Below are 15,171 nucleotides of genomic sequence, written 5' to 3' on the forward strand. Positions count from 1 at the left end.
TTCTTATAGCTTGATTAAAGGAAGCGGGGCAGGAGTCTGAGGAGAATCCCTCACTGGCTGTCATGCTTCAGATATAATTTGTATTGTAATTTCTCTTTGACTGAGGTTGCGTTTCCCTCCTGGCCAGTACAGCCCTGCCATATCTCTCTCAGAATAGTAGATTTTCTGGATGGATTTGGTCAAACCAATGCCTCTTTGCCTGAGGCAGCTGGAATTATTATCTACATGTTGACTAAGTTATTGGTCTGCTTTTCCACTGAGCACTTTGAAAGCCACTCGGCTGGGCAGATGAATGAGACATATTGGAAGACTCAAACTCATCATTCAGTAACTAAAACAAAATGTAATTTGTGACTTTATTATCACTTCTTATAAGCAGCATAGTTTGATAGTGGCTGGTGTGAAAAGAGAAAAAACAATTCCCACCCCTCAGAATTTTGTTAGAAGTCCTGATTTGCACCAGGCTAGAGGGAGCGACAGTGCAGGGCAAGGTATTGTTGTAACTTTATGACTAGAGGTCTGCATGAGGCAGAACTGGGGAGGGTATATGCTTGTGTAAGGGGTTTTGTGACTGAAAAAGTAATATATCCAGACAGTGAGGAGCAAATATTCACAAGCATTGGTTCTCATTTGTGGATCAATAAGCATATACATCTTCAGGGACTCTGAAGGCAGATTGCATAAGATAACAAAAGAGATTGTGGAGTGTCTGCAATGGGCAGAAGACTTTCCGTAAAGATGAAATGAAAGAGGAGTTGACAATTGGATGTGGGGATTGGAGAGAGGAGAACTCAGTTGGTGTTTTACATTTGTCATGCCAGGAGAGACATCAGACTCACTCACTGAAAGGGCTAAGGCCCTGAAAACAAGGAAGATGTTGTGAGTACCTTGGATACTTAGTTCAACAAAAGAGGTTCTGGATGGTTGTAAGATAAGGAATGGGTGTAAAATAAGGGAGGACTGAGATAATTTCATGGCAGAGAACTCAATCTTCAGGATGGATAGACCGGACCACAGAGATAAGAAAGTTACAAGAGAATGGCAACAGTAGCCTCGAAGGATCCCAGAACTGAGTTTGCAGAAGTAAAGGTCAATTGGTGGGCGCAGTGAAGAAGACTACAAGCCTTCACCTGAAGACCCTGACAACCACCCAAAGACCACCAGGGAAGATGACTGTGCACGCAGACCATACATATACATATATTAATGAGTTCCAGGAAATCTCATGCATATGTAAATGAGTTGTTGGAAATCTTATGAATATGTATAACTTCATGGTATATAGTCTCTAAAAGTTTGCCAGATTGTTGGACCACCTATGGTAAAGCTGTTCTCAGTGCTGCCACAGCGCTGCAATAAAGAATGTCTTGCTTAGTAACAGTCTGCTGTTACTGAGTTTTATTATACTGGACTCCTTACCCAGCTGCATCTAGCCCCCCACTTCCGCAAGATTAGAAAGCAAGGAGGTTTGGATGCTGCCAATCTTTGTATCACCACAACGCCTGCTTCAGGAGCAGTGTCTCCCAGCATGCTGCCCAGGTGACAGAAAAGAAAAAGCAAGTGATGTAGTCCTGAATAAGCTGTGTTGGGAAAGGGTTGGTGCTTGCATCAGTTAAAATTCCTGCAGAAAAAAGCTCATCCCATGAAACAGCTGAGTGGCCCAGTCATTACAATGCACGACTGCAAATCACCCTGCTTCAAGCCTTAAGGAGGCCTGACAGCAGCTGTCTGCGGCCAGAAGGGCCATGGGCTTATGTAGGGCAACAGACAGGGCAGAGAGACTGATCATCCCAGTGTGCAGTGGGGAGGGGTGAGAGAAAGGATGAGTGTTGTCTCGTAGGAGGGTTTGTCAACCGGTGGGCAGCATCAATTCACGCACCAAGTTGAGGTATTCCTTATTTTATTCTAGTTTGCACCATGTAGGGAGCTAAGTGGTCACTCACAAATGCCTAGCTCTTCAATAGTCATAACTTTACACTATTTATACAGTTCACCATAAAAAGACATCAGCCTTCATTGCTTACAAGTTACTCAACTCCTTCATTACTTACTACTCCGTTTGCCATTTGTCAAATATTTCTCTCACGTCTCATATTAGTTTGCATGTTCATTCTCAAATTCTTTTGGGTCTGGGAGGTTTCTTGAGTTGGTGGTCAATGAGTCGATGGTCAAGATCTTCCCCTGCTGGAATTACCTTTCCTCTAGTTTGCTGAGCTCACTGCTTGTGATGAGCTTCCTATCAGCCGATCCATCCTGTAGGGGTGTTTCTTTTGTGAAGCATTTTCTGAACAAAAAGATTTGCTGGTGCTCAACAAAGGGCTTGTGACCTGAACAGCTCATTTGCTCCAACTGTCTCAAAGCCAAACTGCCAACTATACATTGAGTTCCTATCATGAGGTCACTCACATGTCTGATTCTGGCTGTTTTATTTATTTATGCAGTATAACCAAAAGATTCCTGAAGATAGGCCTGCCTTTGAAATCAGACGTTAATGAGTTGGGACCAAAGAACCTTCTTCACTTGTATTAGGTATTTTGTGGAGAACGCCGTGGGACCACTAGGTGCATGAACTCACATGGTGTTTTGCACTGAACTGAGTCATGGGCAAGCAGGAGAGAAGGGCAAGGACTGATGAATGCCTGAGCCATGACCTAGCCTGGGACAGGATCACAACTATGGTTGCCTGTCTGGGAACCTGGGTGAAAACCTAGCATCAGCCTAAACATGACCAGCAATACCTGCCTTTCATTTCTTGTGTCTGCCATACAACAGAAAGATCTTGCCTGAAACCAAGGAAAAGGAACACTCGAAAACTCCCTCTGACCATAGACATATGCAAGGATCCTTGCTGGAAGGTCAGGGTAATGTGCTCAAGAAGACGTAAGAAGTGTATAGCCAAGCTGGGAGATAGAACCAAGTCTCTTAAGTCCGATCTATTGTATACTTGATAATATCTTCCATTTTGCAAGCCTCTCTTTAACTCACTGCCTGTAGGGAAGGTGTAAATATCATGAGCTTGATACTGGGACAAGATCCAGAATTAATCTGGACAGTCAGTGCTGCAAAATTGAAAATTTTAGGAAATCCTCTACAGTTGGATTGAATAAGCCACAGTTTAGAGCTGTTGCTCTGTTGGCCATGTCTCCTGAAGGACAAGTGAATATGAAACTTTGTGTTGGGTTCCCAGAAGTTTCCAGTCACAACCTGCATACCCACCCTCCAGCCCAGTTCCTTCCTCCTACCATTCAGAATTATTTATGACATGGAAGAGTATGGAGCCTGTGGTATCGTGACACTTGACAAACATTCTTGCATAGACTAAATCTCTCTCCTATATGACCCCAGCAAGCCAGTCAGATTTCACCGGCATGTATTTTTCGTCTCTGCTCTCACCTTATTTCTGGTGCTATGTGAAGAACTTGTTCTCAGTAAGAAACTTCAGGACCTGTGCAGCTTTACTAAAAAGGAGCTCTTCGAAATCACTTGTAAATGTGCAAGGACTTCCTCTGGATTGGAGAAAGTACTGGGGAATTCTTTGCTTTGCAGCAGAAAATCTGATAAAGACCCAGGAGATGTCAAGGCTAGATGACACAGAGAATGAGCTGCCACATTTTTAACAGGTGATGTTCTGTTTTTGAACTAACTTCCAAAAGTTCTTGTGGTTTCTTTTGAAGCATCCCAAATCAGATCAGATGGTTTTCCTGAGAAACTCTAAGTCAAGTGCCAATCTAAATGCCCAATATTGACATATCTGGAAGCCAAACCGGAGGCCAGAACTGAGGTCTAAGGTGACCCCATCTGGTTTGTGAACCTGCAATATGCCTTCACTGAATACTGGAGATTAACTATTGTGTTGGCAAGCAGCTGCTGAGGGCAGTCAGAACCACTTGCTCCTTTATATCTGCTTCTCTGATCAAACCTGCAGAGCTTTCTGGAGTTATGTATGTGACTGTATGTAGTCATGGTCCTTTTCTTGGAATAACTGCACAGCAAACCTAGCAATAATAGGACATACTCTTGCTGTGTGTATACATGTACATATGCATATGCACATACATGTACATGTACACACACAAATACACATGGAGGCATATTGGATAAAAATTCTGGATATGCAGAAACTTCATAAACTCAGAAAAGTCCCCTGTAAATAAGGTGACAGTCCTTTTTTCTTAAACACAGCTTTTGCCTATAATCAGTCATGTTCATTGCTAACTGGGACACAAATCACACCTTGCTCATTGCTGCTTCCTAGCTCCTCATTAGAGATGGCCTGAGCAGCCTAGTGCTGCTCCCTGGAAAATGCAGATTCCAAATCTGTACTGCTGGCTATCTTAATCCTAAGAACTCTTCTGTTGTTTATTCATTCAGCACATAGAAGAACATAAATGATGTTCAATAACAGCAGTCACAGGTTTCATTTTGAAGATGTGGGCAGATTAATGCAGTGATGCTTCCTTCCCCTTCTCCTTTCCTCCATTCAGGCCAAGCAACATCAGAGTCTGATTTACTAATGAGAAACTGGAAGTCATTGAACAACAGTCCTCACATGACATCTTTATAAGTCTTCTAAGTGTCAGAAGCAGGACTGCATTTTGGCTGTTGGAACATGTCCTGGTTTCAGCTGGAATAGAGTTAATTATCTTCTTAGTAGTTGGTACAGTGTTGTTTTAGCTCTGATGTGAGAACAATGTTGGTAGGACACTGATGGTTTTAGTTGTTGCTGGGTGATGTTTATACTAAATCAAGAACTTTTCAGTTTCTTGGGCCCTGCCAGCCAGGGGGCTGTAGGGCACGGGAGATTGGGAGAGGACACAGCGGGAACAGGTGACCCAAACTGGCCAAAAGGATATTCCATACCACAGAACGTCATGCTGAGTATATAAGCTGGGGGAAGAAGAAGGAAGGGGGGGACATTTGGAGTGATGGCTTTTGTCTTCCCGAGTAACCATTACACATAACGGAGCCTTGCTTTGCTGGGGATGGCTGAGCGCCTGCCTGCTGATGGGAAGCAGTGAATGAATTCCTTGTTTTGCTTTGCTTGTGTGCGTGGCTTTTGCTTTATCTATTAAACTGTCTTTATCTCAGCCCACGAGTTTTCTCACTTTCGCTTTTCTGATCCTCTCCCCCACCCCACTGCAAGGGAGTGAGCAGGCAGCTGCATGGGGCTTGGCTGCTGGCCAGGGTTGAACCATGACAGAGCATTAGAGGAGTAAAGAAGTCTAGATAACAGGAAAAGCCTTATAAAGTTTTAATTTATGTTTTGTACATTTGTGATTATTATAGATGAAAAATGACAAAAATATATTGCTTAATGCTTTATGTTTGAATTAGGTTAATTTTTTTTAAAGACAAATCATCATCACCTAAAGCCCAGCAAAAAGTTTACAATAAATCTTGCTTACATTAACACTTGTTCCATAAAATATACAGATAGCACGATTAAAACTCCAGCCTGCTTAAAATATTAAAATCCCAGCTTCTCGTGGTCTTACTGAGAGCTGAAGGAACTCAGATGTGTGACCGTAGGAAAGTATGAGTGCACTTAGAATTAAAATTGAGAAACTAGAAATAAACAGAAGAAAATAATGGTTTCAGAGGAATGTATTTAGAACATGATTTAGTGCAAGTAAATTACTAATGCTTTAAACTGCCTCCTTTTAATCTCTGCAACATTTCTGTGAGCCTTTGTGCAATGGATGGTGGGCTTCATATGCTTGCTGTTGGAACTAAGCTTAAAGAGATTCTCACAGCAGCAAACTGTAGAAATGACACCAGCAGCATAACAGTGATTTACATGGATCGGTAATGTAAAGGCCTAGTTCAGATTTTTTTTGTCAATCACATTGTCTTGCATGGAGGGAAAGAAATTGCACAGGCAAAATATCACTTATTAAGATGGAAACTTGGTTCAATTGTTAAGTACAAGTGCCCACCTTCTAGAATTAAAATTAAAGCCAAATACTGCTTAATGGACTATAGATATATATATCTCTATAAAAATTGAGAATTTTCTTTCCTCCTTAAAAGGAGGAAAGAAATAGCAGACATATCTTTAAAACAATATAAAATGACCTCATGTGGTTTATTCTGTTTTGACATGTTCCTTGCCAGAAAGGTACACAGAGGCCAGAACCCTGCTTAGCAAACTTCATAGCTACAGCTAAAGTATTGCACCACAGGACAAGCAGTAACTAAAACTTGTGTTTATTCCAGGAAAATGCAAGAATATTTAATATGGATACACAGATACGGTATAGAACTGAAACAGCAACAGTTATAACTGATACACAGAGAGCGCTAAGTATTCTCTTTACTTGTTGGGGCATAAACAGTCCTTAGAGTACATCTGAAAGCACAAATCAGATCTTGCTAATTTGTTGAGTCACCAGGCTGGCTAAAATTTGCCCTGCAATGGAATGATCATCTAGACACAGCTTACCTTTAAATTTGACATCAAACAACACTGAATAAAATAATAAAATTAAAAGCATGTGCAAGTAGAAGTCTCAACTGAAAATGAAATGCATGAATAAAATTAAGCAGGCCAAAGTGTTCCTGCATGCTAATTCTTCCCTGCATCATCAAAATTAATTAAGAGGAAAATAAATCATGCTGTAGAGAAACAGAGGTAAATTCAGATGCTTTCAGGAAGATAGCTGAGCTTTATGCATAGACATTGCTGTTTCCTGTAAATATTGAGCCCAAATCTGAAGTGCTCGCTCACAGCACTTACCCTGGGGTGGTCTCAGTGGAAGGGCAGAGGAAGACAGTCTCCAGCATGGACATAAGCACCAGAATATATCTCGTTCTCCTGTTTTGAATATGGGCACGCCAGTTAAATTGATTTTTGGCCCTTCCTGTGCTTTGCAGTTGATAGTAAGGTTATGAAAATCCCCGATCACCAGCACTGCTTCCCTTGTCTGGAAGGTGCTGTGTGGATACACTATATATGGTGATACTCTTCTGGCCCTGCTGCTGGAACACCTCGGGTACACACTGGGGACTCAGGGCACATAACCAGTCCAGACTGCAGCCCAATTTTCCCAAACATTTTAAAAACAAGTAAATAACTGCAAAAATATTCTACAATGCAGAAAAGATAAGAAAAATAGGAAAGAAAGCCAGTGCTTTGTCTGTACCTTCAGATTTGAAGCATTTTGAGCAAGACTGGGCATTGTGAGAAGAGCATGAGATTGCAATGTTAGTTTTCTAATGAGACCAAATTAATGGTGTGTAATTTCTGTGAAGTGTTAAATTGACAAAATGGTCTGCCAAGCCAGACCATTTGCTTAGCGGCTTGAAATGTTTGCCCTCTATAATGGTAAGATACCTGACAACTAAACTTGTGCACAGCTGCTATAGATTGATCAGTTTAAGTTACTTTGCTTGAACTCCACTGTTCTCTCAAGACCAGGATGGCTGCAAGAAAAGAGCATGGGAAGGAAACAAGGTGAGAAATCTGCTTTCCTATTTTTCCCAGCTTAATTAGGAAACAAGAGGAGAAAGAATAATTATAATCATGCTGCCAGCCCTAAGGTCAGGAACACATATGTGAGGACGCTACTGCAAGTGGAGGAAAAAGTATGGGGTTAAATAATACAGCTGCCCTGTAATACAGCAGTCCTCCCAGGTCTCAAGCCTATTCCCACCACTATTCCTAGGCAGGGTGCAATGCTATGAAAATTACGGCAGACTGATCCCACAGTATGTTCCTGTCATTTGTCTCTGGGGTCTTGCTGTTTGGGATCAGGCCAGGTCCCCAGAAATCTTACCCATCAAGCAGCTCAACAGCCAGAGAAATGCTTCTGTAATTGCCCTGCAGGTCTGTACTGTTTTGCTTCCTCTGAAGATCCATTCTAGGAGTTTTCTCTCCTCTGATTTTTGGGATATTGCCATTCAACTGGGAAACCACTCTGCTCTGTGCTTGTTGAAAGGTGAACAAAATGGGCAAACTTACGCTAATGCCCAGCAACTGTATTCTTAGTCATAAATCTTCTTAGTCATAAATCCTGGATTCCATAGCTAACCTATGCTTTGAGTTAACAGCATGATATAACCTGTCTTCAGAAGTGATCAGATCTTCAAAAGTCACTTTCTGGTGGTGGCAGGGGGACATTGGTACTATAATGACTCCTGAGACAGAAATCATCAGTTGATTGCTGTCTTCCTGGAACACAACAGCTGTGGACCAAATCCTATAGAAAAAGGATGTGAAACTGAGGAAATACAACTGATTTCTTTAGGGTTATGTGTCTCTGTTCTGCTGCATATTTTGTAGTGCCATGGACATTGTCTCCCACATTTCCTGGGCACTGACTGCCATCTGCCAAAAACAGAGACCAAAAAGCAGCCATGTGCATGTCATATCACACCCCTGCATCCTAGGCTGTAGGAATGGCCAGACAGTAGTGGCACAGGCAGAGCCAAGGCTGTCATCACTAAATTTGCAAAACAGGGACATGGTCCCTGATCTAACAGATGAGTATTGAGTGCTCCCCTGGTGGGAAGTTATTGGCTATCCTTAGATCAGTTGGAATTGAGGGAAATAGTTCACTTCTTCTTGCTCTGCTGTATTTGTTTGAGCAGGAAATGTATCCTGCCAGAAAAGCACATGGCACAGACTCCCACCCTCTAGGTCCTAAGGCAATTCAGGTTAGGCAAATGGTGGTGAGATTTCCGCTTGCTGGAAATAGGCAAAGCAAGCAGTAGTCTTTCTGTGTGATAACGTGGTACCCTGTTACCTTCTATTACTCCTGGCCGTGGTTTCTCTGCCTTAACCCCATCTTAGGGAATTTTCCCAGGTCTCAACTTCATGCAGAAGACTCTATGATCTTCCTGAGCTTCATTGTTTCTTTTCCTCCTTCACACTATAATTAAGTATTTCAAGCTGTTTTAAAGAACAGTGTATCATCCTGAGGTCAGTCTGAATGAGATTTCTTCTGGGAGTATGAAGCTTTGACAAGGGCTATAAAGCCCCTCTAGTCCCTTTACATTCTGACCCACAATGATATACTGTAGAATTCAGTTCATGATGTATATATTTATATTAAATGACTGCAAATACTGGTCTGCACAACTGAGTCTGTTACTTTGTCAGATCACGGAGTCAAACACCTCTAGTTAGATAAGGCTAAGAACTAACTCTATTAAATAGAAATGACAGCAGACCCAAATTCTCCCATTCAGACCCTAAAGGGGTGATTTTAGGAATCAATATCTGGGCCTGACTCAGAATTTTACAGCTGATAAATATTTCTGTAGTCAACTAGATTGAAGTCTCAAATTTGGGCATACTTGGCTTGGGAAACAAAGATTCAGCTACAGGGCCATCCATCATGGTCTCAGGCCACATGCTCGCTGATATAGGCTGCACTACCTTCCTCGTGAGCTGGATTTCTTTTCCAAGTTCTTGATCCCACAGGCAGCTGAACGCTTCCTTGTCTCAGAGTCAAGGGTGCTCAGTACTTTGGAGCGCTGAGCCATGGACCGACAAACAGGAATGAATGAACCCTGCAGCAGGCTGTGTTTTGCTCTTCCACTGGCAGGAAGGGGAGTCTGACAGGTGAAATTGTCCCTGACAGCCCATGACAGACACAGGTCTCTGTGTGACCGACTGTTGCGTGGTCGCCTTCTCTTTCATTTCAGAGCATGTGATGATGAATAAAGAGCTGCACAAGGGGATATCCCTATTACACCCTCCTTAGATCTCACTCCATCTTGAAAATTCTCTTTTCTGTGTACTGGTTTTGGCTGGGATGGAGTTCATTTTCCTTATAGTAGCTCGTATGGGGCTATGTTTTGGATTTGTGCTGGAAACAGTGTTGATAACACAGGGATGTTTGCATTACTACTGAGCAGTGCTGATACAGAGCCCAGGCCTTTCTGCCTCTCACCCTACCCCACCAGCGAGCACGCTGGGGGTGCACAAGGAGCTGGGAGAGGGCCAGCTGACCCCAAAGGGGAATTCCATGACATATGACGTCATCCTGAGTATATACATCTGTGGGAAAAAGAAGAAAGGGGGGACATTTGGCATTATGGCTTTTGTCTTCCCAAATAGCCATTATGCGTGATGGAGCCCTGTTCCCTGGGGATGGCTGAACACCTGCCTGCCCATGCGGAGTGGTGAGCAAATTCCTTGTTTTGCTTTGCTTGTCTTTGTGGCTTTTGCTTTACCCTTTAAACTGTCTTTATCTCAACCCACGAGTTTTCTCACTTTTACTCCTGATCCTCTCCCCCATCCCACCGCAGGGGTGGGGGAGGTGAGTGAGTAGATGTGTGCTGCTTAGTTGCCGGCTGGTGTTAGACCAACACACTCCACCACAAAGATTCCTGTGCCCCTCCAGCCCTCTTTCTGGCAGGGCCCAAGAAACGGAAAAGTCCTTGACTTAGTATAAACGTTACTTAGCAACACCTAAAGCATCAGTGTGATATATTGTTTTCACATCAGAGCCAAAACACAGCACTGCACCAGCTACTAAGAAGAAAATTAACTCTGTCCCAGCCAAAACCAGGATACAGAGAAATACAGTGACATTCTTATGTAGCTATGCAGCTAGCTCAGGAAGCTGTACAAAACATTCTGCATTCCCTCTCCATCACCTGCACCCTCCTGAATAAGGTTCAGCTTTGATGGCACTGATAGAATTTCCCTTAGCATTACGTACATACCATTCCCTATTTATTTCCATTTCTGGCTTCTGCTGTGTTTTAAATACCTGGTGGTGATTATGGAAGGACTTTATGTGGGTCTCCCCTTTCCCTCAACGTATGAAATCTCTTGTGGATGCCTTTGGTGGAGCTGTGCATCTCCTTACATGGGAGTCTAGAGTTCAGTTAATGAAAAGTTACTAAATGGGATGCTGAATCAGAAATATTAGCAAGCATGAACACACCTATAAATAGGAGTATGTAAAGCTATCGTATAGGTTTCTCTACTGTCATCCCATTAACCCTTTATGGCTACATTTTCTTCATCAATATAACAGAAATACCTTAGGCTGTGGATTATACCTTACAGGAGGCTTTTGAAGCCACACTGTTACTTGTCTGTATGCTGTAGTAATAGAAACAAATATCCTCAGTGCATGGCAGTTCACAGCCACTTGTGGCTTATGATAAATGCAACCAATCAGCAAATCAAAGGCTGACATAAACCACAGACTTTTCTACAGGGTGTACTTGGTAAGCTGTAGGTTTGCCTTGAGCTACAAATAGTTGGGAATTGCCATCATTATACAAGAGATCAGCTCTTAGAAGATGAGTTGCCAGACCTGGCCCATATATTGGATGTAAAACACAGAACGAAAAAAGAGGAAAGGAGCTTACTGGTTGGATCAGTATTTTACCTGAGCCTAACATCAATCACAAGACAGCATCCTGGAATGCTTCAGCACTTCATTAATAGTTACATTTATTCTATTAACAACATTCAGTGAAAAAATGGAATATTTTGGCTCAGATTTGAAACTTGATCAATTTCATTAGTATTTTAAAGTATTTCTCTGTGAATAGCTATATGGCAGTATTTTCAGAGAAAATGCCTCAGCATAAGAGAACAACTGTGGCAAATGCATGCACAAATTAGGGATGAAGCAACACTTAGCTCATTTAAAATGCACATCCAGCACAGTATGATTCTCTGTCTCCTGAGATTTTTGGTGCAAAATGAAAAATACACTGGTAGTTATTTTTACAAATTTATGAATTCCCACTGTTCTTATGTTCGCGCTGCCATTACGTTGTTTAACACTAAATGTGCACACAGCAGTCAGCCAGACATGGCTGAAGATCTGGTCCCTTTTTAAAGAGATATGACTGTTACAGTATCCACACTGACGTTATAGACCTGGGTAAGACATCTGCCATCTGTAGTAACCTGGAAGTTAACAGTTTTAACAGTCTCCCATGACTGGTGTTTTCTTGGACAGAAATAATGTTTTGACATTTTTTGCTCCCAAATCAGGGGCTAAGCACCTTGCTAGACCACATTCCTGTCTTGCTTTACAAGGGAGGAGACACAAAACACCTTCTGGCTGTAATTGTACTGTGTTCCACAAATGGGAGGCAATAAAGGAATGGAAACCATGGGTTTAAAACCAAGCACAAGCCTAACATGCGTCAGGAACACGTCTGAGCAGACACAATGCCACAGGCAGCACTGGCATCTGCTCACTGCACTGGTGCAGATGCTGTCACTCAAGGGGATGGAGACTTTATGACTTTGCAGGAAAGCTTTCAGACTGCTCTGAACATGGGACTGATACTGCCTCTGCATGGGGCAGAGGTTCCCAGCCTCTGTGTCAGCCCGTGGACACCATGGGAGCTGGATGTCCTGTTTCTCAAAGACGCACTGGCCAGTATCTGCTCTGTCTTCAGCAGGCCCTGAAATCTCAGTATTTCCTGATGCTAGGAGTTTCTGGAATCACATTACTGTCTAAATTTTTCTGCTTTCACAAGACTAAATTGTAAAACAGCCTGTTAGTATCTTCTCTTGTGTGCTAACACCTGCACCATATCTGCAAGTTGCCTCTACTACTACATTGCTTTGTTTGAAGTAAGGAATTAGGAGGCTACTGGTCCTTTAACCAGCATCAGAAAGATTCTCTGTCTCTGAACTAGTGCTGGCTTGTAATATACTCTCCTCCACTGAGATATGTTTCAGTTTCAAGGCTAAGTCATTCCAAAGGCAGAGCTATCAATGGAGTTATTAGCAGAGCAATTCCCATTGACTACATTTTCAGTATGAACTAGAGTGCTTGGGGATCAATGTATCTAGAGCTGCCTTTTGTATCAGCCCTACTGGACTTCTTGCAATGCCCATACCTTGGAAGTTTATGTTGATTTCTGTTGCAAAGGTGAAACTGATTTGAGAACTGAGATGTGAAAATATGGAAAGGCTGGAACAGATGCTGTTGAAAAATCATTTTTTCACATTAGTAAGCTGTGGGACCTAAAAATCAGGAAGGTATCAATCATAATAAGGCAGAAACAAAAGATATGCATTCCAAAACTAGTCCTGAATCTGTTCATATCTTATAATGGAAAGAATCAAGTCTTGAAGGGAGTTTTAACAGTTATAATAACATAATACTAATAGTGTCACTTTCTGTGTCAAGAACCTTACTCTAAAGTAAAAAGACTGAATTTGGATTGGTGTCTTAAAAAAAGACATTAAGGAACTTGCAGAAATAGTTTGATACTGTTATTAATAATAATAATTAGCGAGGAAACGGCTGATTTTGCTCAGCAATGATTATATCATATAAAGATGCTCCTCTTTTCTCCCTCTTCCGCTGCAATCCTCAGAAATAAGATATGGATGGCTTACACAGAAATGCCTTGAAAATTCCCCATAGTTTTAATCAGAAATTGGAAGCAAAAACCAAGGGGGGTGTGTGCTGCGTATCACATTACTGAACTTCTATAATTCAAAATTAATGGAATGATTTCATGGGAAACATCAAAAGTGGAATGGTTTTCTTATTGATAACTGCCACAATTTTATGAGAGTATCACAGTGTTTGGTATAAGTAACTCTCACTGGTGGGGAGCTGCCTGGCCCAGCACATAGCACAGCCTGGGTTAGCATGCTGAGTTGTAGGGGTCTGTGGAAGAATCCCTGCTCCAAATACTGAAACATCATCTATGGTGAGGATGTAGGTTTCCTCCTTTTTCCCATAGAGAGGCCATTGATTTTAGGGGTGTTTCTCTGACTTTAGCTGAAAACTGAGTTTGGAAGTCCATTAACTCCAAGGAGGCAAAACCTCTTGCAGTTGTCCAAGGAAGTGCATCTGGTGTTTGCTCAATTTTTGTCACAGGAGCAACCACTTTCACATTATTCCCTTCTCCCAGATCATCTGAATCATCGTGGTAAGGAGGATCAAGAGAATCAGGATCAAGCCAGGTATCTCCTGACCATTCATTTTTCTAGGTATACATAACTGCCATGACTTAAGCAGTGTCTATTTGCAGCATTACTAAGCGATCCCTACAAATGTGGGCATTGGCTGTGATATGGAGTTGCAATTTTGTTTCTAAGAACCTAAGGACTGTCCTTCTTCCTGTCTGCTGCTACAGCTGGGTCTGAAAGTGTCGAAGCAGCTGCCTGCAGAGATGGGCAGGCTGTGGTGATATGGGGAGTTGCTTGAGTGTGTTGCTTGTTAGGTGTGGACTTGCTGGGTGCAGCTACTACCTGCATATCCTCCTGTGGAGCTGCTGCAAATGTGTCATCCTCCTCCCCAGCAGCAGTTGTCCACCCAGATTGCACATATGGGCTTCTTCTGGGGCAGTTTTCTGTCAAATCTGGGTCCTGTGAAAACACAGCTGTTACCCTCCTCTTGCAGCAAACTCTTTGCTTACACCTTTTGAGCAGGTGGGGAAAATCTCAAAGCTGAGGTTAAAGAAGAGTTACTAAAAAATCCAAAAGAAGAATTTAGTTACCAGCATTTTGAGACATGAGAATACCAAGGTAGGAAAACTGAGCTTTACAATGGTGAAAGATCAGTGTGGGTCTTGAAAAGGTCTGTTGGGCATTGAAACTTAAAGCTAAGGCTGACCAAAACATTACTGTATTGTTCTGTTAAGTAATGACCAGCCTTGTGTCTTCACCTGAGAAAGAAATTAATCTCGGAACATTTCCTACCATCCTGTTATGGTTTAACCAGAGCAACGAAACACCGTGGAGCTGTTTGCTCACTCTTCCACAGTGGGACAGGGAGAGAATCAGAATAATAAAAGCGAGAAAACTTGTGGGTTGAGATAAAGACAGTTTAATAGGTAAAGGAAAAGCCACACATGCAAGCAAAGCAAAACAAGGAATTCACTCACCACTCCCCATGGGCAGGCAGGTGTTCGGCCATCCCCAGCAAAGCAGGGCTCCACCACACATAATGGTTACTTGGGAAGACAAACGCCGTAATGCCAAATGCCCCTGTCCCCGCTTCCTTCTTCTTCCCCCAGCTTATGTACTCAGCATGACGTCCCATGGTATGGAATATCCCTTTGACCAGTTCAGGTCAGCTGTCCTGGCTGTGTCCCCCTCCCAGCTCCTTGTGCACCCCCAGCGTGCTCGCTGGTGGGGAAGTGTGAGAGGCAGAAAAGGCCTGGGCTCTGTATCAGCACTGCTCAGTAGTAATGAAAACATCCCTGTGTTATCAACACTGTTTT

This window comes from Falco punctatus, assembly GCF_963210335.1.
Source record: "Falco punctatus genome assembly, chromosome: Z".
In the NCBI taxonomy this organism is placed as follows: domain Eukaryota; kingdom Metazoa; phylum Chordata; class Aves; order Falconiformes; family Falconidae; genus Falco; species Falco punctatus.